Below are 26,911 nucleotides of genomic sequence, written 5' to 3' on the forward strand. Positions count from 1 at the left end.
TTTACGGTCTTTGGTTGGACTACAGTGACCGTCTTGAATAACCTTTATTATACACGCTCACGTTACTCACTTTATTTTCCTTATTCCTCGGGGTTGATCTTTGGCGTTTTTCCCCGCGTCTATTTTCTCGCTCCTTACTACATTTTCAATCATCTCACTAGACATTACTATATCTGAGATACTCTTGGTAGTGCTTCCCAACATATGGTTAATGAACAGAGCTTTCAAAGTATTTATGAAAAGTATTATTGTCTCTTTCTCCAGAAGAGGCAGTTGGACTAGCGTTGCCACCTCTCTCCATCTTTGAGCATACTACCTGAAGCTTTCACTCTGCTTCTTTTTCATGTTTTCCAATGTAATCCTGTTAGGCATCATGTCAGTCACATGACTGTATTGTTTCATTAAAGTCTGTGCCAAATTTTTTCATGAGCTTATTTTGGCACTATTTAGCTGGTTGTACCACTTGGCAACCGACCCAACCAAACTCTCTTAGAAGCAGTAAATTAAAAATTGGTCATTATTGACGTATCCCGTGATTCTTCGGTAGAACATTATGATGTGGGCTTCAAGACAACTAATCTCATTATATTTTTTGAATTCTTGAGTCTTGAATTTTAGTGGGAGTACTAGATCCGGGACTAAACATAAATCCTTAGCATCAACCTCGCAAAGGTAGTCAGCATTCTCCATAGCACTAAATTTCTCCTCCAACCACTTACATTGATCTTCTAGTTGTTTTGGCAATTCTACTCTTGCTCTATCCATTTCAGCCATGTCATCCAAATCGAAAAAACTGGGTTGGTCGGATTATCCTCGGGATTGGAATCTGAACCTGTTAGGTAGTTCACCGGTGCTGAGGTACCGACTTAATATTGTTAAGGTATTATGGTAACGGGTACACTTCGTGGATATGTTTCTGGTTGGGTTTGGACATTTACTGGGGTAAAGCCTAGGGGATATGTAGGGGAAAAGAAAGAAACAGCCAAACAAAATCAAATGAAAATCGAGAAAATAAAGTTGAATGTGTCAAATCTCAGCAAAGTTTTGAAGTTGTAAATCTCAAAGAGCTTGGAGACTACTGAAGATTGTACACTTTGACATAGTAGGTCATTTTGATATACCATCAGTTGGAGGAAACATGTATTTTCTTACCTTTATTGATGATTTTAGTAGAAAAAGTTTGATATATTTTCTCAAAATAAAATTAGAAATACTTAATAAATTCATGGAGTTCAAAACTATGGTGGAAAAACAAAGTGGACATTATATTAAGATATTCAAAACTAATAACGAGGGCAAGTATTTATCAAAACTGTTTAAAAGCTTTTATAAAGAGCACATAATTATTCACCAATTGATAGTTACATATACACCACAACAAAATGGAATTGCTGAAAGAAAGAAACGTACTATTCTTGATATGGAAAGAAGCATGGTAAAAGGTAAACATCTACCTATAACTTTTTGGGCTAAAGTTGTTCAATTTGCAGTTTACCTATTAATCGATGCCTAGTAGAAAGTGTGAAATATAATACGCTGAATAAAGTTTGGAGCGATCAAAAGCCATGAGTTGGACATCTCAAGTTTTTTGGATGCATCACATATGCTCACATTCCTAATTAGACGAGAGTGAAGCTCAATAAAAAAGGCATGAAATGCATCTTTGTTGGATATGAAAAAAGAAGCAAAGCATATAAACTACACAACCCTCTCACCAAGAAAGTTATTATTTCAATAAATTTTGAGTCCAATGAAACAAATTACTAAAGATGGAGCGACAAAGAAAAGTAAATTGAAGGACTATTTTTTAGTGATGATAAAGATGATGACTTCATCAATCAAGATAAAGAAGGTGATGATCAAAGCCATCCACCAAGTCATATTGCAACAACTCCTACAACATCGTCATCACCAAGTAGTAGTAGTTCAAAGGAAGTGTCTACAAGAATGTGCAGTCTACACAACATTTATAATGTTGCAGAACCCATATAGACAACTCTTGATTATTCCTTATTTTGTTTAATTACAAAATGTGATCCTATAACATATGAAGAAGCAATTGAAGATATCAAATGAAATAAGGAAATGGATGAAGAAATTACAACAATAAGAAGACATGATACGTGAGAGTTAACAGGTTTGCTAAAAGGATACAACCCAGTTGAAGTTAAATGGGTGTACAAGACAAAGACCAACAAATAGGGGAAAATGGAGAGTACAAAGAAATTCTAGTTGTCAAAGGCTACAAGTAAAGACATTGATACGAACTCGCCTCGGTGATGAGTCAAGTTCATTGAGCTAGAATCGAGCTGATTTAAGCTCAACGAGCTAAATTTGAGTTAGGTCAGCTTGCGAAAAATGGCAAGCCTCGCTTGTTGAGCTGAACCAAGGGCGTTCCTGACTGTGATCGTATTAGACATGGAGTGGATTATGATGAAGTGTTTGCTCTAGTAGCCAAAATCAACACTATAAGTCTTTTCACAACAATTACAACACAAAACAATGGAAGTTTTATCAAATGGACGTGAAGTTATCATTCCTTAATAACTACTTAAAATAAGAAGTTTACATTGAACAACCACCTAGATGTAGAAAACAAAGACAATAAGACAAATAAATCGCTTAAAGAAAGCTTTATATGGTTTAAATCAAGCCCCAAGAGCATAGAACACAAGAATAGATGAGTACTTTCAGAAGAATGAGTTCATGAAAAGTCTATATGAGCATGCCTTATATACGAAGAAAAATGGAGATGGTGACATCATGATCGCATGTTTATACATAAATGATATGATTTTCACAAGAAACAAACCAGGTATGTTCAATGACTTTAAGAAAGCTATGACTAAAGAATTTGAAATGACAGATATTGATGAGATGTCATGTTTTCTCGGATGCAAAGTGAAGCAAATGGAAGATGAAAAATTTGTGTATCAAAAGCAGTATGTGGAACAAATCTTAATCAAATTCTAAATGAAAGATTGCAAGCTAGTAGCCACGCCAGTGGAACCTAGTATGAAGTTAAGTGTTAATTCAACTAGAGCCAGTAAATTCAACATTATTTAAAAGCATCATTGGAAGTTTAAAGTATCTGACTATCGTGCAGAAAAACATAATGTATGCAAGGGGATTAGTTAGTTGATTCATGAAGAAGTCAGAACAAGACCTTCTAATTGTAGTAAAAAGAATTTTGAGATATGTTAAAAGTACAATGAATCATTGTTTTTACACACAAAGTTCAAAATTGGTTGGTTAGTCATAAAATGATTATGGTGGTGACTTGGACTATCACAAAAGCATGTCTGGATATTTATTCTATAGTGGCTCTACAAAATTTCCAGGGTCATCAAAAAAGCATCAAATAGTAGCCCTCTCAGCATGTGAAGTAGAATACACCGCTATAGTATGCCCTTATCAAGCAATTTGGTTGAAGAATATTTTGAGCGAACTAACTCTTAAACAGGAAGGTTCCATTACAATTTATGTTGACAACAAGTCTACAATATCTCTTGCAAAGAATCTTGTGTCCCATAGCCAAAGCAAGCTCATTGATACAAAGTATCACTTTATTTGAGAGTTGGTGAAGAATAAAAACATCAAGCTAATCTACTACAGAATGAAAGACCAATTGGTAAACATTTTACGAAGCAATTGAAAGAGGGCGTATTTAACAAACTTAAAAGAAAAACTTGGAATAAAGATCTCGGTTTAAGGAGAAATGTTAGAAGTCAAAGCGACTTCTCAAAGTCGGAAAAGCATGAAGCTAAGAGTGGCTTTACAAATTGGTTTAAAACGTGGCATGAAATTAGTGGCAAAACAGCAACATGAAAGCTTGCTGAAAGTTTCTTAAAGATTGAAATTGTGTAATGATAAGGATAAACAAAGCATTAACAGTGGAGCTTATTGGATAACCATGGATTTGCTCGAAGCTTTACAAGCTTATTACAACAGCCTTTAAGTCTATTTATGTTATGTTATAAATAGCCCTTATGTTAGTGTGTGTGCATCACAAGTGAAAGAAATAGAAAAAAAAAAGGAATATTGTGTGTGCAGTAGAAAGTGGCGTGAGTTAGAGTAAAAAGAAACTAGCGGCAACTAGTAAGTGAGAAATATATATATATTTGTAATTTGCTATTGTTTGATAGATATTGTGTGAGTAATAAAGTTGTTTCGATTGTAAGGGTTAACTACGCTTCCAACATTTATCAACTCTGGCCGTATACATGGCACACCGTACTCAGCATGGTTACTAGTCACTCTCGATCAACATTACTTAACAATCCGCAGCTGTTAAGAGGAATTACCTATATTTAGTATCTTTCCACCTTCAACATAATATATTTCAAGGCTCTTTGAATCATAACCTAGAGACCTTTTTCGAAAAAGAAACTTCGAGAATTTTCTGTACCTAATAGAATTTAATAACACGTTATCTACATCCTCCTGATCAACCTCATTAACAAACCCATTCACACAACTGAATTCTAGGGTTCCTGTAAATTTCCCCCATGGCAGTACCTTTATTTAAATTATCCAAATCCAGGTAAGCTTTTTTCTTTTGGTTTCCATCCCCATTGTGGCTTGTCTCCTTCCTCCATTTCTAAGTTCTAACCATCATCAACGTTGTTCCAAACTTTTTCAAACACTTATCAATTTTTTATATAAAAAATTATTTTTTTTCTTTCTTGGCTATTTTTTTCCCAATCAAATATTTTTTTAATAAAATGAAAAAGAGTCATGACAATGATGTCATGTTGAAAGCAAACCCCAAAAGTTTTCGGGTTACCTTATCTTGAAGGGCTCTAAAAGATAAAGGTTTTAACTGCTTTTTTTTTAAAGTTATTCAAGAGTTTCAATTTCTTTTGTAAAATAAAATTTTATTTCTTGAATTTTATTTTATTTCGGGTTTTTATTTTATCTTCACCGAATTCATTTATGAATGTGAAGTTGGATTATTTAATTTTGGATGTAAAGTTAGATTTCTAAGTTGGTATTATCAATAAAAGATATTTTTATGGAAGGAAGTAAGGATAATGTTAAGGAGAAATTTCTTCATGAAAATTTTCTTCCTTTCATTTTTCTAAGTAGATTGAGATAGAGTGGGATGGATTTGAGTGAAAAGAAAGGTTGATGTGTAAGGCATAATAATATATATATATATATATAAATATTTTTTATATATAATTTCTTCCCCTATACATTATAGATGCTACATAATCTATTGCTAATAACATTATATTACAACATTATAGCATTCACCAAAAACTTAACTAAAGATATGAAGATATTTTTTCTCCAAGCTGTTTGCTTTTTATTTTTTGTTTTGTTCAACGGTGGTGTCAACCTTCGGGCTGGCTATTGCCTATCTATTTCTTCTCCCATTAACCTTTTCTTTCTTCCTTCTTCTCATCCACTATACATGTCTTCTCTCTTTTCAGTTTATAGATATATTTTGTGGGTATCTTTATTGTCTTCACAAGTTGTGATGGACAGATGACGGTGACTGTCGTTCATTAAAACCCCACTAACCACTAGTAATTTTTATTAGAATGTGGGTGGTTCTTCGTCAACTTCTTAATATGTTTCTGTTTTGAGAGTTTTTTAAATTAATAAATGACTTCACGTGTCAATTTGGATCCGTATTATCTTAAGTTTTATATTTTTTTGTTCGTTTTTTTATTGTTTAATACATATTCAGTTTTAGAAGTTTTTGTCTGCTCTTGTAGCACATTTTTTTAGTCTTGCTTATGCATGTAATCTTAGTTTTACAAGTGATTTTAAGGATGATTTTGTTGTCGTCCTCTCTAGTTTGATGAATGCTCGATCCTTTTGTCGATTTTTGCTCGATGTTTTGGACCATTCGACGCTGATTTTCTTATCGTATTAAGTGCTTGCAATCATTCTAGATATATTGTGCTTGAGTTGTGACAAAGTCAATTGTCAACGTGTCATAATATTCAATTGATGCTAAGGCTAAAGCTTTCGTTGTGTTGATGGAGCTTGTCATTCACCATCTACGACGAGTGTTTGCTATTTTTTCTCTGAATTGCATGGTTCCATTTATTGAATAAATTAATAAATTTACCTTTAAAAAGAAAAAGTAAAGATACGATGAAAAAGGAACCATGTGTACCAGGGAAAGTTAAAGCAGTACATATAATTAAGGAACCACATAAGTTAATACTAGTCAATTGTCAAAGACTAGAACAACTTTTATGATTAAAATATTTATTTAGTAATTGATTGATATATCGTTTTATTTAGAGAATATATAGTTTATTTTTAAAACAATATAATTTTAATATCTTTTAAATTACAAAAAAGCTCAAACTAATAATGAGAATAATGGTAATTAAGTTTAATTATTACTAATAATGTGAAATAGTATGGTAAGAAGCACTTAATCAATATATTCAAAATGTGTTGGATTTGTGGGATTCTTATAATTGAGTGAGAAAAGAAAAAGAAAGAAACAGAATCAAATGAAAATAGAAAATAAAGTTGAATGTGTCAAAACAAGTAGAATGCTTTTTCTTTTCAACGTTAATTTCATGTGAATTACTATTCCTTCAACTTGGTTTGTCTTTTGCAATCATTACAATATTGATAATCAAGTTTATTGTAGATTAATCATTAATCTCTAGTAGAAGAGCCTAGTTACTACTACTCACTCTCCATCAACTTTCCTCCAAATATAGCACTTCTTAATGTTTGTTTTGAGAAACTACCTCTCTTCTTTTGTTCTCAGTTTGTTTAGAGGTGTGTTAATTGGCCAGCCTTTCTGCGACAAAAAAGAATCTTGAAAATCTCCAAGTACCAAGTAAATCCCATCGATTTCTTCAACTTAGCTACTAAGTTCCAATGGTTAGATTCGATAATGAGACATCCTCCTCTTCCTCCTCCTCATCATCATCATTGGAATCATCTTCTTCAGTTTCTCGAGGGAAATATGATGTTTTCTTGAGTTTCAGAGGTGAGGATACCCGCAGAAATTTCACGGATCATCTTTATGCTGCATTCAAAAGGAGAGGAATCACCACTTTTAGGGATGACGAAAAGCTCGAGACAGGTGAACCCATAGCACCTGAGCTCTTCAAAGCAATTCATGAGTCATGGTGCTCCGTAATCGTTTTGTCGGAAGGGTATTGTTTCTCGAGTTGGTGCCTACAAGAGCTTTCCGAGATTATTCAACAGAAAAACGACAAGGGACATAAAGTCTTCCCTATTTTCTATTATGTGGAGCCATCTGATTTGAGAAAACAAACCGGAAAAGTTCTAGAAGCTTTTCTTAAGCATGAAAATAATTTCCAGGACAACAAAGAGAAGACACTAAGGTGGCGATCTGCTTTAACTCAAGTAGCTAACATCAAAGGATGGCACTTGAGTAACAGGTAACTATCATATTCTTTCACTTCAATAATATCTTACCAGCATCAAGTTTGAAATTTGAGGCATTAGCTAAGGATTGTGCCCTTAAAGTTTCACTAAGCTATTTCCTTTGCTTTGTATTTGAAGGCATGAATCAGAACTTATTGGAGAAATCATTGAAAAGGTATCAACAAAATTATGTCAAACGTTTGCAAGTGCTCCTACTGACATGATTGAAATTGAATCACGTTTGGAAGAGTTAAATTGCAAAATAGGCATAGGGGAGGAAGATGATAGTGTTCGGATTATAGGGATTTGTGGTATGGGCGGGTTAGGTAAAACAACTCTTGCAAGATTTGTTTATACCCAAATTTCAAGTCATTTTGAAGGCCAAAGCTTTCTGGCCGATGTTCGTGAAGTTGCGGAGAAACATGGACTTGTTTATTTGCAGAAACAACTTCTTTACCAAATATTTCCAGAGGAAAGTTTCAAGTTTTTTAATGTTCATGATGGGAATGACATCATAAGTCGTATGTTATCTCATAAAAAGATTTTTGTTGTTATTGATGATGTGGGTAACATACAACACTTAAAATGTTTGATAGGCAGGCGAGCTTGGTTTGGTTTAGGAAGCAGGATCATCATAACAACAAGAGACGAGCATCTGCTGCAAATCTACGGAGTGGATGATGTGTATAATCCGACGAAATTGAATGCCAAGGAAGCACTTCGCCTTTTCAGTTTGAAAGCTTTCAAAAGTGAAACACCTGCAATGGAATTTTTTGAGCTTTCTAAACGTGTAGTGGAATATGCCAATGGCCTTCCGTTAGCTCTTGAAGTTTTTGGTTCTTTTCTGTCTGGCAGATCAGATGAAGCTCAATGGAGAAGTGCTATTGAAAGACTTAAAAAGGAGTCCAACAAAGAAATTCTAGACAGGCTTCAAATAAGCTTTGATGGGTTAGAAAATCGGAGAAAGATATATTTTGGATATTGCATGCTTCTTCAAAGGAGAAGACAAAGATATGGTAACCAAAATTCTCGATGGTTGTGGCTTTTTCCCGGATATTGGAATAGATGTTCTCATCAAGAAATCTCTTGTAACAATTGATGAAGACAACAAATTGTCGATGCATGACTTGTTACAAGAGATGGGAAGGAAAATTGTTTACCAAGAATCTCCTAATGAACCTGGAAAACGTAGTAGATTGTGGGACGAAAAGGATACTAATTATGTGCTAATAGGAAACACTGTAAGTCTTTAGCACTATTAACTGTTACTCCACCCTTGAATATTTGTTGATTCATACGATACTAGGATGCAAGTCTAGCTTTGAACTATTTTTGGACGTGCATTGCACTGTTAAGTCATTAAATTTACCGTATTAATTAGTTGATTGCTCTGATTTTCAGGCAACGGAAGCTGTTCAAGGTCTAGTCATCGATTCTGTCAGGTGTAAATTCATACACCTATCTGTGTATATGTAGTTGATTACTCTGTATATTGTAAAGCTCATTCCTCTTTTTCCTTGGTGGTTATCAGGAAACAGAACACTTGGACTTTGAGTGCTGATGCCTTTTTGACGATGAACAGGCTAAGACTGCTCAGAGTCTTCAATGTTCCGAGTTCTCGTGGTTTCAAATATCTTAGTAACGAGTTAAGGCTTTTAGAATGGCATGGATATCCTTTCAAATCCTTCCCTTCAAGCTTCCAACCAGAGAACCTTGTTGCACTTCTTCTGCCATATAGCCGCATTGAAAAGTTGTGGAAGCCAAACATGGTAAGAGTTACTTTGTTTGATCAATTAATTTTGACCAAGATAACATAAACACAAAATACCCAAAATAAAATGGCATTTAATCTTTGGTTTTCTGTTTCATTTTTTTCTTTTACAGCCTTTAGATAAGTTAAAATTGGTCGACCTCAAAGGCTCTAAAAACCTTGTGAAAACACCAGACTTCAGTATGGCCCCAAATCTTGAAAGTTTGATTCTGGAAGGTACTGGAATAGTAGATATTGATCCTACCGTAAAGTTTCTAAGGAGGCTGAAGCTTTTGAATTTAAGAAACTGCAAGAGACTTAGGATTTTCCCATCCAAAATTGGGAATGGATCTCTACAAACATTAATTCTTTCAGGTTGCTCAAATATAGACAGGATTCCAGAGATTGTGGGGGAAATGGAATGTCTGAAAGAGCTTTGTTTGGATGGGACTGGTATTAAAGAACTTCCCTCTTCAATTGGACATCTCAGGAGTCTTATGTTGCTAAATTTGAAAGATTGCAGTAAGCTTGAGAGTCTCCCAAGCAGCATAGGTGGGTGTGAATTCCTTAAAACTCTTCTTCTCTCTGGCTGCTCTAAACTTAAAAATTTTCCAGAGAGTTTGCGACAACTAGAATCTTTGGAGGAGCTTAACCTGAGTGAGACTGCCATAATGACACCACCATCCTTCATCTTTCATTTGAAAAATCTCAAGTTTCTTTCTTTCCAAGGATGCAAGGGACCACCGTATAGAGTACGATCACATTGGCGTTTTATTTCTAGGCCCACACCAAGACTTAGTACGAACTCTATGACCTTGAACCTACCTGTTATTTTGTCTGGTTTGAGTTCTTTGAAGGAGTTGAATTTAGATGACTGCAACCTTAATGATGGGGCTATTCCTAATGATATTTGCAGCTTGTCCTCGTTGGAAATTCTACGGCTTAGTGATAACAATTTCATCACCCTACCTGCAACTCTTAGTCGACTTTCCAAGCTTACTAGTCTAGTACTGACTGACTGTAAAAGGCTTAAATCATTGCCCGAGCTACCAGCAAGCATAAAATTATGGTTAGATGGTTGTGGTTCACTGGAAGCAGTTGCAAATTCGACTACAGCTTTCAATTCACGGGTTGATGGATATATTTGTGCTTTTAACTGCTTCAAATTGGCAGAGGGTAACGATGCAGTAACAATGCTGAAGACACGGCTGAAGGTTAGTACCTTTATTTTTTTCTATTATTGCTCCCATTGATTTATGGTGCTAGTTTAAGAAAATGTGTCTTTGTTTGCAGCTAGTAGCAAATGCAAGAACAGAAAGTTGTTACATTGTCATACCGGGAACTGAAATCCCAAAATGGTTTAGCAGTCAAACGGATGACTCTTCAAAATCTATAATAAAGATGCAATTGCCTCCCAATTTTCTGAATGATACACAGTTCTTAGGATTCGCTTTCAGCTGTATTTTCTTCTCTGACTTCAATAATAAACCTCGAAGGGGGGAGCATATTTCGTATACATTTGTTATCCATGGTAGAAATTTCTCCGGAGAATTTAAAACAGTCTATTTTCATTTAGAAGGTAAATCTACGAGAGTGACCAAAGACCACCTTTGGATACATTATTTGCCTCGTAATGGCATTGATTTGTTGTCCCTGGAGGAATTAGAATGCGAAGAAACTGAGGTTTCTGGATCCAGCACAGATATGTTGAAGGAAAGATTTGAAATTGAGGTTGCATTCGAAATCTGGGGCATCAATTCCATGGTGAAGAAATGCGGGGCTCAAATAGTGTATGAGGAAGATTTGGAAGAGATGGACCAAACCATACATGAACATAGCGGGTCAACTTCTTCAAATTTTGATGATATGCATTCAAACAGTGGATCAAACGGGAATAATAATGGCGCTCTTGTCAAGAGAAAATGGTTAAGCCTTCACTTATTTACAGTGATTGATATATGCTGTTGACTCCTGTTTTATAAGGCTAATTTACTTCATATCTTCGTGCTTTTCCAGGTTGAATGCGAAAGCAGGCGATCAGCGGAACAAAACTCTATTTTGTGGAATCTGTCAATCATATGTTGTAAACCATCGACTTCTCTCCTAGCTTTACATTGTTTTATCCATTTTCTTTCATATAGATTTATCATTTTCGGACAACTTGTGTTTCAGTTTTGTTATAGACGGAAAATACAATTGGTTAAACTCATTTAATTAGCTAAGTCAGTAGAGTTTTCTCTATCGGCTTTGTTATCGAATTTTTCTGAACTTACTGACTAGTCATTGAAATAAAGAGAAAGCAGAGTGAGGAAGAAAAAACTAAGTTCGTTTTCTAAACGACTTGTGGTGCCATACATAAAATTCTTGTTAAATGTTGATATATTATCTTAATTGCTCAGTTAATATTAAACAAATTTATATATAGTTTAATAATTTTAGTTAGAATATAATTTTTCGATATAAACATTAATTCTTTTTTCTATTTAGGTTGCTTAATAAATTTTATTATTTTTGAATAATGAAATAAGCTTCAAAGTTAATCAAGACTATTCTATATTGGGTTTAATTAATAATAGAAATTTTAAAACATTGGATAATAGCATAGTCATTCTATCGTTGGATAACATTTTGAAATGTGCGTTCAAGAAGAAATTGAAGCGTAATCATTTCCTTCTTTTGAGTAACCATTGTATTCTAGGGACAACATTTTCAGACCAGTTGTGCCACAGTAAAGAGACTAAATTAAGAAAGCTTCTTGGAAGTGCCTTGCCTATAGCCTTTCTCATTACTTATTCTTTTAGCATTATTCTACTTGGTTGTATTAGTCCATCCCAAAACCACTATATACAACAATTTTAGGATACATATACTTCATGAAAAATGAAGAGTCTAAGGTAACATATTGAGAAGTGTATAGAACCACACTTCAAGGTACAAAACAGAAAATTTGAAATTAAAGTTTAATTACGAGCCAACAAATTTTTACATTGCAAGCTAGAGATTTATAGTTTGAATCTCATTGATAGATTAAGCCTAACATGTTCTTGACAGATTGGTCAAGTTTGCAAGCCGAGTTTCTATTTCTTAAAAGTTTTTATTATATAATTGTTACACTCTTATGAACACCAACCCGAAAACCAGATAAGGTTCGGGTCTCCTACCCGAGACCTGAATAGGGCTCACTAGATGAATACGGGCAAGCCTTACAGTATGAAGCTCACAAGGAGTGTTCGCAAGAGGAGCTCGCGGATCCTGCTCACTCATGATAGGGAGTGTTCGCAAGGGGAGCTCGCGATCTCAACTCGTCGATGCCCAAGGAGTGTCCACTAGGCAACCCAAAATAATACACGTTTTCGGCATGCATAGAGTTTGCTAGGAGTCAATTCTATGAACAGAAGCTATGTATATAAATATTCTATTGTCCCCTCTAATGAGACACAATGAAAATTTACTTAACAATTGGTGCGGTGAGCGTGGACAAATTTCCAACCGACAGATTTCTTAATGAAGATGGTTCACCCAAATAAGAATTTCCCTTTCAATCTTTCGTCGAGACAGGTTGGAGCCTCGAGTTCTAGCAGTTAACCTAATGAAGTAGATTTGTTTGCCGATCAACTAGAGAACTTCGACAATGCTGCCTATCAGGGAGTTTTCGGTCCATTGGACTTGAACATATCCACTGGTTGTGGGTTGCCACTCCTTCACAACCAATAAGCATCGTCACATTAGTTCATTGCTCTCAATGAGCAAATGAAGTTAATGAAAGATCAAATGGTTGCACAAAAGGAACGGTTCGAGCAACAATAGACTTTTCAGCAAGAGTTATTGAAATAGAATAAAGAGTTAAGAAGGAAGGTAAACTCTGACACTTCTAATTTTCATGACAATGTGAATGCACAGGACAAAGCTCCAGGTATGCATACAAGAGAATAGCAAAATGAGATGGATGAGTTGCAACGGGACGTGAGAACGTTGCACCCTAAGTCTCAAGACATGGATTGACACCATTTAATGCAATACAATTATTATAGCTGAGAGCATCGGATTTTAAAAAGTGTAAAGCATTTTCCACGACACTGAAAGGGAGTGCGAAAGATTGGTACTTGTCCCTTTCTTAAGGCTCAGTTCAAAGTTTTTCTCAATTGGGCCAGATGCTCTTGGAAAGATTCAGACTCCACAAGGCAACCATGAGCACGCCTAGGGGTTAATGTCAATGAAACAGAGGGAAGGAGAGTCTCTCAAAGATTATGTGAAGCGGTTTCATACAACGAATTTGAACACGAAGAACTTGGAGGATCAGTGGGCTATCGATGCTTTCATCATGGAGGTACAAAATGATCATGTACAATACTCTTTTACCGATAACAGGATATAAAGTTTGGCAGATCTGTACCAGCGAGCCTACAAGTTCGTAAAGGCAAAGGAGATTAAAAAGGTATCACATAGTATTGTTCAGAGGGAAGACAAGCAGTTTAGAAACTGAGAGGCAACTCACAGCAAACAGGGCCCTCCTAACCAGTCATTGCGAGCAAGAGGTGATAGCTAGTAGAGAAATCAGATGCAATGTGATTCTCCCAAGGCTCCCCAGAGATCTCAACTAGAGCATACTAGGAAGTACATTCCCTAAGGTGTGTTTAAAGTTTACACTTATTTGAATGCTACCCATTCTTACATTCTGAACCAAGAAAAAAGTCTTGGTATCCTGCCCAAGCCATCTCCAATGAGGCATAGTACAAGGAGGTCCAACTCGAGAGACAGATGTGCCTTCCACAATGATGTTGGACACAAAACTAAGGATTGTTTCACTCTAAAGGATGTAATCGAAGAAGCAGTGAGAAATGACGAGCTTGCCTAGTTTGTTGATCAAGGTGTTTCCCAACAAGGTCAGACTTTAGATGGTGATCCCAAGGGTAAATAGAAGGTTAAAGGTACCATCCATGTAATTGTAGGAATAGATGAAAAGTGGGTAAGTTCTAGTGCAAAAAAGAATGCGCAGATGAGAAGTGTAATGTCTATTAACACCCCTAAAAGGTCATGTCAACAGGGAAGATAGAGCGTTAAATTTGGTAATAATGATGAGGAGTTGATATGTGACAAAGAGGGTAATGATCTGATGGTTTTGTCTACAACAATAGTAGGTTTTAAGTTTAAAAGGATACTTGTAGACAGTGGTAGTGTAGTAGAAATGTTATCTTGGGAAGCGTATCAGAAGACAAGGCTAAAGGAGCAAGCATTGTCCAAAGCTAGCCCACTGTATGGTTTTGCAAACTATCCTGTTAAGGTGAAAGGCTCGACCACTTTACCTGTCACCTTGGGGGATAACGAGCATACAACTATGGAGTATGTCCAGTTCTTTGTTGTAGACCATCCCATGAAGGACAATGCTATCTTTGGGCTACCAATAATGAGGATGAAAAAATCGGTTACTACAACGTTCTACATGAATATTAAGTTTTCAACAAGGATGGTGGTTGGATTTTTGAGATTGGATCAGTGAATTACGAGGTAATAACATATGTTGTTGGTTAAGCAATTCCAAGAGCCAGTAGTTAGAGGATAGAGTTCGCGGGGGACAGAGTTACCAAGTCAAGTCTTGGACTTGAATAACGTGGATGTGAGGGATGAAGAAAGAAGTAAGAAGCAGTAGAGCATACTGAGACTTTACAACTATTCTGTGACAATGAGGAAAGAATTGTAAAGATTTCATCAGCGTTGGTAACAGAAGACAAGAGCATATTGATTCGGTGTGTGAAGGAAAACTCAGACGTTTTTGCTTGGTTAGCGGCAGACATGCCAGGGGTAGACCCTCAAGTGATCGTCCACAAGCTAAATGTGCTCCCAGGGTCAAAATCGGTTAAGCGGAAAAAAGAAAGTTCATTCTGCAAGTGGTAGAGACAATAAAACAAGAGGTAGCTAAACTATTATCAGTAAGTTTTATCAGGGAGGTTAAGTATACAGAATCAGTTTCAAATGTAGTTATGGTGAAAAAAGCAAATGACAAATGGAGAATGTGTATTGATTTCACTAACCTTAATAAGGCATGCCTTAAGGACAGTTTCCCTCTACCTTCAATTGACCGTTTGGTTGATGTCTCTACAGGTCACAGATTTATAAGCTTTATGGATGCCTTCTCGGGCTATAACCACATATTGTTGGATCAGGATGGCCAGGAAAAGATATCATTTATCATTGAAGAATGACTTTTCTTAAAACACCCTATACCCGACCTGGTCGCCAAGCCTAGATACGGGATGCCACACCACTATCCCATCTTATGTCCATCGAATAGGAAGCTAGATTCAAGCAAACCAGTCATCTTTTGTTAACTCGTATAAGTTTTAAGACGTCTCAACAGTTAGTTAACATTGTTACTTGCAAATAATATGTTAATCAATCATAAACTCTACCAAAGTTATGTATAAGAGCTAATTAGCAAAATTTCATAGAAATGTCCATAGGTATCTATATTGATATTCAAGTATCGATATTTCCCTTTATTGGTATTGATACCACTTGTAAAAATGATACCAAATGAACTTATTGTTTCTCGATTAAAAAACCCAACTATCGAAAACTATCGGTACCACTGAACCAAGTATCGATATTTATTCCCTGAGTATTGATACTCAAGCAAAAGTATCCATACCTGTAATACCCAAAATTTTTTACAATAAAATATTATCTTTGATAAAATAAAACAAGGAAATAAATCGACAAAAAGGGGAAATTTTGGAGTTATGTCAACATTGGGAAGTATATTATGACATATTAGTTCAAGAAAGGATTAAATCGCAAAAGTGAGAAAAGTTTTATTGCCCAATAGTAAATACTGAAAAATTGAGGGGTTAAAGTGTAAATATAAAAAGTTGAAGGACTAGTGGTGTAAATAGTTTAAGGGTGGAATGATCTAGAAAATAAGGAAAATGGATGGATTAGGACCAAATTGAAAAAGGTAAAGAATTTTAAGGGACTAAATTGCAATTTTACCAAATTAAGTGATGACTCAAGGATGGAATTTTAAGAGATCATAAAGGGTAAAATGGTCAATTAGAAGAGAGAGAAATCTAGAAGATAATGATGATGTTGGAGATATTTTATATTAATTAATTAAATAAATATTAGTTTATTTGTATTTTAATTTAATTTTTAAATGATATTTTATTATTTTATTATTATTTTATTTAGTATATATATAAGAAAAGGAAGATGAAGAAGCATGCAACCCACCATTTTTCCATGCACCAACGTGAGAAAAAGAGAGAAAGAAAGAAAGTTTTGCTTTCTTTACAATTTGGTCCTTCCACCAAAAATTCACCATTTTCATCTAGAAATCAAAAGAATTTTCATAGCCACCAGGAGAGAAAATTGATAAGGAGAATATTGGGAGCTAGAATATCAAGTTCGATTCAAGAAATAAAGGCTGGAGGAGAGAGAAAATCAAGTTAGAGATTGAAATCAATAGAACAAGGTAAGAACATTAAGATTTCAATATATTTTTGAGCTTGATATTATTGAAAAAGTAGGGAATTTATGTTAATGTAGGGATTTATTATATAAGGTTCTATATTCTTGATATGTTAGTGAAGGAAACAAGAGGAATTGATAGAAAATATTGTAGAGAAAAGAAAGGAGGGTGTTATAAATTTGATTATTAACATTTTGCACTAAAAGCAGTTTTGGACAATTGCAGAGGTTAATTTTGAAAATCACCATAAATTGTGGAAATTGAATTATAGAGTGAATAAGATATTAAATGAAATTTTAATGAGTCTATTTCTACATAAAATAAACAGAGCAAGTAAAAGAGTTATATATTTTGAGATATTTGACTTTTAGTTAGGAAGGGTCAGATTGATTTTGGAATCCCCTGTTCTAACTTTTATAAATCATTATAAATTGTAAAAAATAATTATAATTTTTAATTTATATTATTAAATTCCTTAATGAGTCTATTTTCAAGAGAAATAAACAAAACTACCATCAGAATTTTGTACTAAGAGATATTTGATTTTTAGTGAAGAGAGGTCAGAAATGGCGGGCAGTGAAACAAGGGAATCTTTAAAGAATAAACTGTACCAATTGGCTAAACTAAAAATTCTGAAAATTTCATGGTAAATATATATATGAGTCTAGTTTTAGGGAAATTAACAGTGCATAATTTTAAATTCTGTAGCTCCAGATAAAAATAATTTAGTGATACTGACTCGGATAGATAGCTTTGAATATACTTAAGGGTGAATAATGAAACTTTAGAAAATGTTATTTCTAAGAGTGTTAAGTACATTAAGGATGTGGAATGGAGTGGAGAAGGAGGAAAATATATATGAATATTCTGATAATATGATTTTATTTTAAAAATAGCTAATTTACATATTTTAGGTTTAGGGACTAAATTGAATAAAAGTAAAATTGTTAGGGTAATTTTGTAAAATGGAAAAATGACGAAATTTCAAGAATTGAATAGTTTTATTGTCTAAATTAATAAATTGAATGAAATTATTAATTTAGATCAAGATCTCGTGGAAAGTCGAGGAAATGCAAAATTTCCAAAATGCCCCTATATCATGGTATTTATGCAATTTAGCCTAGTAAGTTTGTATTACTGTAATTCAAATCTAATTATTATTAATTATTGTGTTTTAATTGAAATACATGGTAATTAAATGGAAATTGCTAGTGATATGATTTGAATTGTGAGCATGAGAAATTGTGAACTGAATGAAATGGAAATGAAGCATTGAATTGCATGGGCATGTATCGGGTCTCGTAGGCCTATTTATTATGAATATAATATTTTAAGGATATATTGTGAAGAATTATAAAAGCATGTTAAAAAAAATTTTGAAAGTTTTAATTTAGATGAAATTTTATAACTAAGTTAAATACATTTACAAGTGTATGTGTTCTAGTAATGCCTCATAACCTATTCCGGCATCGAATACGGGTAAGGGGTGTTACAATACCAAATCTCTATTTTGTTTCCTGTACGTTTTAATTCACATAGGTATCATGTAACACCTCTAACCCGTATCCGTCGCTAAAACAGGGTTACGAAGCATTACCGAAATATACAGATCAAGTAAATAGATATTTTATTTTATACAGTATTCATGTCAAAAATCAAACATAAAGTCCCTTATATGAACCTTCGAGGTCCAAAACATGCATTAGAAATGAGTCGGGACTAAACTAGGTACTCAGAGAATTTTTCGCAAAATTTAAAAAAAAATTCTTAGGTGCAAGGGTCACACAGCCAAGAGACACACCCGTGTCTCAGGCCGTGTAACTCTCTAACTTGGGTCACACGACCAAGACACACGCCCGTGTGCTAGGCCTTGTGTAAATACCTGGGCATTCTGTTTTAAAATTTTAAAGATGTAGGGGACACACGAGCAGGTCACACGCCCATGTACTAGGCCGTGTGTCACACACGGCTGAGATACACACCCGTGTCTCTGCCTGTGTGGACGAAAATAGGCTATTTTCTAAGCCATATTTATCACCCTATTTTATCATCCTCTTACACCAACACTTTAACACATTCACAAGCTATTATATGTCATTTAACCCAACTCAAAATTAAGTCCTATACATGATATAATACCTCATATAATCAAGTATACACACTCACTTAAATTACGAAGTACACATATATGCATAACTTATCAAATATGCGAACTTAATTCAATCATTAATATGCCAATATAATTTCTATCAATCAACCATTTCAACCACATACCAAACATATCCATCACAAGCCATTCCAATGGCTAGTTACAATTAAAGCATTTATATGCCGATATTGACCAATTAACCTATACATGCCATTATAACCATAATTAATTTACCATATATATTTACCAAAATGGGCTGATAGATAGTGTGAGTGATCTCTGTCAAGCTTTCAATCCAACGTATAAAACAGGGGAAAATAAAACAGAGTAAGCATGAAATGCTTAGTAAGTTCGTATAACATGGTAATTAACTTACCATTTATTTAAATTCAATATAAACATACAAGGCACAGTCAATCAACTTGATCACGAGCCCTAACACATATCTTCATTACCCTTGTTAGTCATATAATTCATATAAATATCAAGAAACATGTATGGGCTCAACAATAATTAGATTTCCATGTACATATACTTTCCACATCATGTATTTATATAACATATAAAAATCATATCCTTGGATTTCAAGTACATTTTCATAATAATTCGTCTTGAGTTCAGATTATTTCATATCGAAACTTTGCCCATTAAATCATTTGAAATGTCAGTGTCACATGGGTAATACACTCAAGGTGTACAAATCTATAATTATGGATGAACATATTCATCAAACAAATTCCATGTTCATATATTATCATCTCGTATTTCCATATATATTGTATCATCATTTTCATGCATTTCAGGTAGATACGTGTATTAATTCATTTCATGTTCATATTTTCTCATGTCAGGATTTTGACTTTTGAATCATTGAAAACATCGATGGATACACAGGTAGTACACTCGAAGTGTACAAATTAGAAATCTGTCAATTCATATTCAGAAGTGCTCTTTAAAGCACATAATCGGGAAATCCTCTCTTAAGCCATATAACAGGAAGCTCACAAAGAGCCATTAATCGGGAAGCTCACAAAAAGCCTATCAGGAAGCTTATCCGGGCTATATAATAGGAAGCTCATAAGAGCCATAATTAGGAAGTTTACAAAGAACTTTTAATCAGAAAGCTCACAAAGAGTATTTAATTAGGAGCTCTAAATAGCCATATATCAGGAAGTTTAAGTGAGTCATATCAGGACGCTCACAAAGAGCTACGTTTGTGTCTGCAATATATATAGGATCACAACCGATCATATAACAGGACGTTCACAAAAAGCTACAGTAGTCCGCAACACATGTAAGATCACTACAGATCAAGATGCTTGCAAGAACCATATAATGAGAAGCTCGAGAGAGCTTATAACAGGATGCTCGTAGGAGCTATGGTGTGTCCGCAACACATGCAGGACCACAACCAATCAAGAAATCCTATATCCATCGATTTCCATTATTCAAACGGGATTTAATATTTATCGGGCTTTGTCGGATATGTAACCAATTTCATATATTTGGCATTTATACAATTCACATACACAACATTTAATTCAAGCATATAAATATACAAAATTTAGTTACGCGAACTTACCTTGACAAATGTTCGTGTATGTAAAATCTACTAACCCGACATTTTCTCTTTTCCTCGTTCTAACTCCGAATTTGGTCTATCCGAATCTATATGAATGAATTTAACATTAATTCATGTTCATTTCAATTCAATTCACATCTTAGGCAAAATTATCATTTTGCCCCTAAACTTTTAATTAATGATAATTTTGTCCCTAAGCTCGAAAAATGAAATTTATGCAATTTAATCTTTATTCCAAGTCTAGCCAATTTTTACATGTAAAATTTATAGCCCATGTATTTAATAAAATCCAAAATTTTTCCATGAATTTTACAACTTTTCAATTTAGTCCCTAAATCATAATTTCATCAAAATCCCCTTTGCAAAAGTTGTTTATCTACTAATAACCTTTCATTTTCTACCATAAAACTTCATAATTCATCTATGTTCATCCATGGAAAAACCCTAGTACCTTGATAACTTTGCAAATTAAGCTATTACGATCTCGAAAATATAAAAATCATTAAAAATGGGAAAGAATACTTACCTAATCAAGCAAAATAAATTGGCTTGAGCTTAGGTTTCCATGGCTAGGGTTTCCATGCTTTTAATTTGGGAAAGATGATATAAATGATGATATTTTAATTTTTTTATCATTTATCATCTTTTATTATTTCATTTTCCAATTTCATCCCTTTCTTTATTTTATTTTCCATGGATGAATCATCATCCTTAACCACTAAGTATTTTTAATGGTCTATTTGCCATATAAGGACCTCAAATTTTGAATTCCATAGCTATTTAATCCTTTTAGCTATTAGAACTCAACTTTTGCACTTTGTGCAATTGGTCCTTTATCAAATTAAACATGTAATCGGTAAAATTTCTTTACAAAATTTTTATACGACATTACTATCATACTATAGACCATAAAATAATATAAAAATAATTTTTCTTCCAAAACCGAATTTGTGGTCCTGAAACCACTTTCCGATTTTACCGAAAACTGGCTGTTACATATCATATTTCAAAGTTATTTCCACTTATTCTACTTTGGTGAAGTAGTTCCTTATGAAACATATTTCGCAAAACATCTCTCATAATGCAATTTATTCTTAACAAAAAATTCTTTTTGGACGAGATTTATTCCCGAATTAAGGTTATTTTGATTTGTTCCAAACGTGAGTTGTTCTCAACATGAAAATTACTTTGGATAAGAGTTGTTCCATAGTGATACTTTTCTTTGAAGAACTTGTTCTAATAATGGTCCTGGTTCTAAATAGAAATTGTTTCAAATAACTATTGTTTTGAGCATAATTATTCTTGAAATGCAATTATATAAATGATACTTATTCTGTAACACCCTTAACCCGAATTTGTCACTGGAATAAGGTTACGGAGCATTATCGAAGTTTACAAATTAATTATCAGACATTTCATTTCATCTAGCATTCATATTAGAAACCAATCAAAATCATACATATTGTACCTTAAACGAGCCATCGAGGCCCAAATTACATATTAGAAACAAATAGGGACTAAATCAAAGGCACAGAAAATTTTTCAAAAATATTTAAAATTTTCAACACTGCAAGGGTCACACGGCCGTGTCTTAGCCCGTGTCCGAGTCCATGTGAGTATACTGACTTGGGTCACACGGCCAAGTCACACACCCGTGAGCTAGGCCGTGTGAGCATTCTGTTTTGTGCAAATATAAGATACAGGGGACACACAGCTGTGTCACATGGCTGTATGTCAAGCACGGTTGAGACACACACTCGTGTCTCTGCCCGTGTGGATGAAAATTGATCATTTTACAAGCCATATTTCTCACCCAATTCTATGTTAATCTATACATGCCATTATAACCAAAATCAAAACATTTGAAAGTACCGATAGAACCAATGGATAGTGTGATACAACTCCGACAAGCTTCCAACTTAATTGAGCTTCCGATAATCTGAAAAGTAAAGGAAAACACATACATAAGAACTGAATGATTAGTAAGCTCATATAACTTTAATCATAATATTTCTTTTCAAATATGAAATTTAAACATATCAAGAATAATCCAATATTGATACCACAATACTTATAACGTTATATTTAATAGCTCACTAAGTGAATAAATCTACAATATCACTATATATATATATATATATATATATATATATATATATATTATTCCTAACATAGTAGGAATTTTAAACAACTCTTCCAAAATTTCTTTATTTTCATTTGTGTTTCTTTACCTTCCACACTTATTCCATATGTACAACACACCAGTTATAAGCATATCATTCAACCATAGCCACAAGCTAGTGCATTTAAACATAGACCTTTTTTGAATTGATCACATGATAACTCATTTAATAAGAAATTGCATAACCTAAACCTTACCACTCTTTCATGAGCACAAGCATATTTCCATTTAAGCACTTACCATTTCAATGCACCTTATAATTAAACATATTACCCTTATTTTTAAAAAAATTTTGAATAATAACAAATGTAATATTTAAAACGATATGTATTTATCTTATTTGGGGTATAATATAAAGACCGCCAATTATATTTAAGCATAATGCATGATGTAGTGATGATGACTATATGGATAGAATATTGGAATGATAAAATATAAATAAATAAAGGTATACTTTAATAATAATAAAATAATCATTAAACAAATAGATAAAGTAACTTAAAATAAAATAAACAAAAATACATGATTGAAAAGACACGACTTAAAAATGCCAAAAATAATAAAAGGAATAATAAAATAACAGAAAAAATAAAATAAAATAATAATGAGATAATAATGACAATATAACAATATGTACAAATATGAACAATATGAATTTTAAAATAAAAAGCAAGGCAATAATAATAAATAAATAAATAAATAAAATCCAATGACTGAAATTAAATAAATAAAGGATTTAATTGAAATTTAAATGAAACTAGGGGTATAAATTGCAAATAATAAAATTAGGTGAATAAGGATTAAAATGTAACGCGCTAAAAAGGATAGGGACTAAAAAGGAAAATATCATTTGTCCTTATGCGCATCGTTTCTTAGGTGGACCAAAATAAAAAAGAAATGAAATTTTATGGAAAAATTTGTAAATATATAAAAATAGATAGGACGAGATTGAAAAATAAATAAAAGGCGGAAGGGTCGAGACTGCAAATAACCCATTGGTCACGAAAACACGCAGATCTTAGCTACTTTCGGGTCGAGTCTCAGGTTTGAGTCAAAACGATGTCATTTTGACGTCTGCAAATCGGCCCAAAATGGTGTCGTTTTATACCATATATTTAAGCCAACAATCTTCCAAAAAAATTTCATTTCTGCCTTTAAAATTAAAGGGCCTATTTTGGCCGTTTCATTTCCCTCGGCCTCGATCTGAGGCTAAAATACCCAAGCAACCCACCAAAATTCAGAAAAAGAAAGAAAAAAACAAAGGGACCTTCCGGTTCCTAGTCACTCCCGACGAGGTTTTCAGCCACCTTCTAGACCAGAGAAATCTCTGGCGACGGCGGTTAAGGTAAAACCTTTCGTATTTTTTTATATATATCTCTCTATATAAATACAATATGTTTTAAAAGAAAATAAATATGCCAAGGAGAAACAAATACCTTTCTTAAAAACTATTATGAGTTTTTTATATTTCTTCTGATTGACTTTTTTTTTTTTTTGCGTATATATCTCTGTAAAAATTACAAACTGGGGTATTGGCCTTTATAGCCATGAGTTACATCAGATTGCTATTTTGTACTATTCATTTCCACTGTTTTTGTTACTATTTTTGTTGGTTCTTTTGTTGTTTCTGTCTTCTCTCTTTGTCCTTTTCTGCAGGCATCGGCGTGGTCAACGGAGGGCAATGAGACGCGCACCTTCGCCATTTTGGTGCAACGGTGGCAGCAAGGGTGCGTCATGGCCTCAAGACGAGGCACCTCGGCGGCGTGCGAGTGAAAGGGAGGAGCGGCAAAGAGGGACTTAGGGTTTTTTGGTTTACCAGAAACGTTTAAGTCTTTCGGGCCATTGGGCCTCTTTTTCATTTGGGCCTGTAAATTTGGACTGTTATTATTTTTCTTTTTGGTTTGGTTTATTTTTATTCGGGCCAGATAAAATTGGCCTGTTACAATTACGTTTATTTTCTTTAAATTAAGAGTTATTTTTTAATTTAATTTAATGTATTATTTATTTTATTATTTTCCACATGTAATTATCTTATTGTATTATCTAAGTAATAAATTACATCTCATTAAAAATGTTTCACATATAAAATTCCACATCATCTCCATTAACTTTTTAATGGTACTTTCATTAAATCTATTAAAAATACAGATTAAAAAAAAAGAACAAAGGTTGATGACTCAAAATGCAATTAGAGCCATTTTGACAAAACATGGAAACGTTAGTAGCTAAATTTGTCATTAAGCCTAAAAATTAATAAACGTTCTTTATAGGATATTTGAAAAGAAAATTAGATAAAAGGCACATAAATATTTAGTCTTATTTATAGGATTTTTAAAAAAATTTACTAAAATGCATAGGAAAATAACTCCTATTTTATTGTATCAGAATAATTTTTCTTATTTACACTAAAGTAATTAAGTATAAAATTAAAATTAATTATTGTTCTAAGAGATTACAAGTACAATTACAATTATAAACTTAAAAATAGGTTTATTTCTATCGAATTCAATTTAAATATTTGAATTCAAATCCTACCCATATTTTAAATAGATTTAATTTTTCTAGGAGTTTTAAATTTTGATGGACAACTTAATCCTTCAATCGATCTAAAATAAAATGATAAAGCTTAAAAGGATTTGCTTTTGGAATATATTTTTAAAATTTAAGAATAAATTTACATTGAAAAGAAGGGTTGATGTGTAATGAAAAAAAACATCGCATAATATTATTGGAAGGACTATATCGTATACTATAAGAAGAGTTTACGAATAATTTCTTTAATTGGAAGAGATTACATTACATTATCAAAGTTTGAGCATCAATTTTTTAGTTCTAATTGCTAAAAAAAACATTATCTGTACTTATTATAAAAATTTTAATAAACCTTATGTTACGGGTTAATCAGATACTAACTCGGTTGAAAAAAAATTAATACATTTTTTTAAATGACTATTATGATGATTCTTCTGTCCTTTTAAAATTAAGGGACCGCAAAGGGTTCGGATTTTTTTTCTGGTTGGGCCTTCAAACAGAGATTGCTTACTCAAATAGAGCGACTAAGGCGTGGTGTGGGAAGTGAAGCAAGGTGTCTAATCTGTGGCCATGAAACAGAGGATGTTCTTCATGCTATAAGGGATTGTGATGCAGCGAAACAGGTATGGTTCTGCATCGTCCCTCCCCATAACCTAACCTTTTTCTTTTCAAGTAATTTACCGGAGTCGCTTGAATGCAATTTGGATAATCGACTCAATTTAACCTGGAGGAATGTCAATTGGCCGTGCTTCTTTGGAAGAACAAGAATATATACACCTTTAACGGGGTCCAGTGCACATAGTTGGGCCAACCAATACATTTCATCTTGCAAGGAAGGAACCCCAATGAGATTGAGCTCGAGAGAATAGACAGTAAAAACAAGAAGATTGAGTCGATTAAGATCCGATGGAGCCATTAAATTTAACACAGGTTATGCTGCAACAGGTGGTGTATTGAGAGTCACAGTGGCAAATGCTTACTCGGGTTCAATTGCATATTAGGTAAATGTTCTATTTTTGAAGCTGAATTGTAGGGCATCCTCAATGGTGTGATGTTGACACAAGGCAGAATACATGATAGAATTGTGATACAATCAGACAATATGGAAGTTACCGGAGCTATCAATGAGTCCTTGAGGGGATCAAATTCTGCATTAATCAGGCATAACTTACCGCTTTTGCAAAATGAGGAAAATTTGTTGATTGAATATGTTCCTAGAGACGAAAACAGAGAAACTGATAGTATTACCAAGCTGGCCTTTAGCAGGGAGGAGGGTCTACAGTTATATGAAACTTCTCCTCTTGAAACTTCTAGTATTTCATAATAGTTTCCATTTTTTTCACCAAAAAAAAAAGAAATAAAAACCATATATCAAAAAATCGAACTTAGATAAAATTTATATACAATTTTTTTTTTCAGAAATGTTTTTTCTTATAACATAACCTATTAATTATTTTAATAACACCAAACATTATTGCTAACATAACATTACAACATTATAGCATTCGCCAAAAACTTAAATGAGAAATTAGGAAGAGTAATCGAGCTCGAGTTCTTTGTTGCTCAGACTCGATAAAATGAGAGCTATATTTGTGTCGACAGGGAATATGTGTTGGATTTGTCGGATTCTTATAATTGAGTAAGAAAAGAAAAAGGAAAAATAAAAAGAAGATGGAAAAGAAAGAAACAGGCAAACAAAATCAAATGAAAATCGAGAAAATAAAGTTGAATGTGTCCAAAACAAGTAGAATGCTTTATCTTTTCAACGTCAATTTCATGTGAATTACTATTCCTTCAATTTGGTTTGTCTTTTGCAATCATTACAATATTTGATTACAATGTACTCTAAGGTGATAATCAAGTTTCTTGTAGAT

At 33.4% G+C, this 26,911-nt stretch overlaps 1 pseudogene; it reads left to right on the forward strand.

Annotated features, from left to right (window-relative positions):
• The first annotated feature begins 6,693 nt into the window (after nucleotides 1–6,693).
• On the forward strand, nucleotides 6,694–11,395 carry LOC105779176 (TMV resistance protein N-like; annotated as a pseudogene).
• Nucleotides 11,396–26,911: the final 15,516 nt, after the last annotated feature.

Source organism: Gossypium raimondii, chromosome 1, assembly GCF_025698545.1.
Source record: "Gossypium raimondii isolate GPD5lz chromosome 1, ASM2569854v1, whole genome shotgun sequence".
Taxonomy (NCBI): domain Eukaryota; kingdom Viridiplantae; phylum Streptophyta; class Magnoliopsida; order Malvales; family Malvaceae; genus Gossypium; species Gossypium raimondii.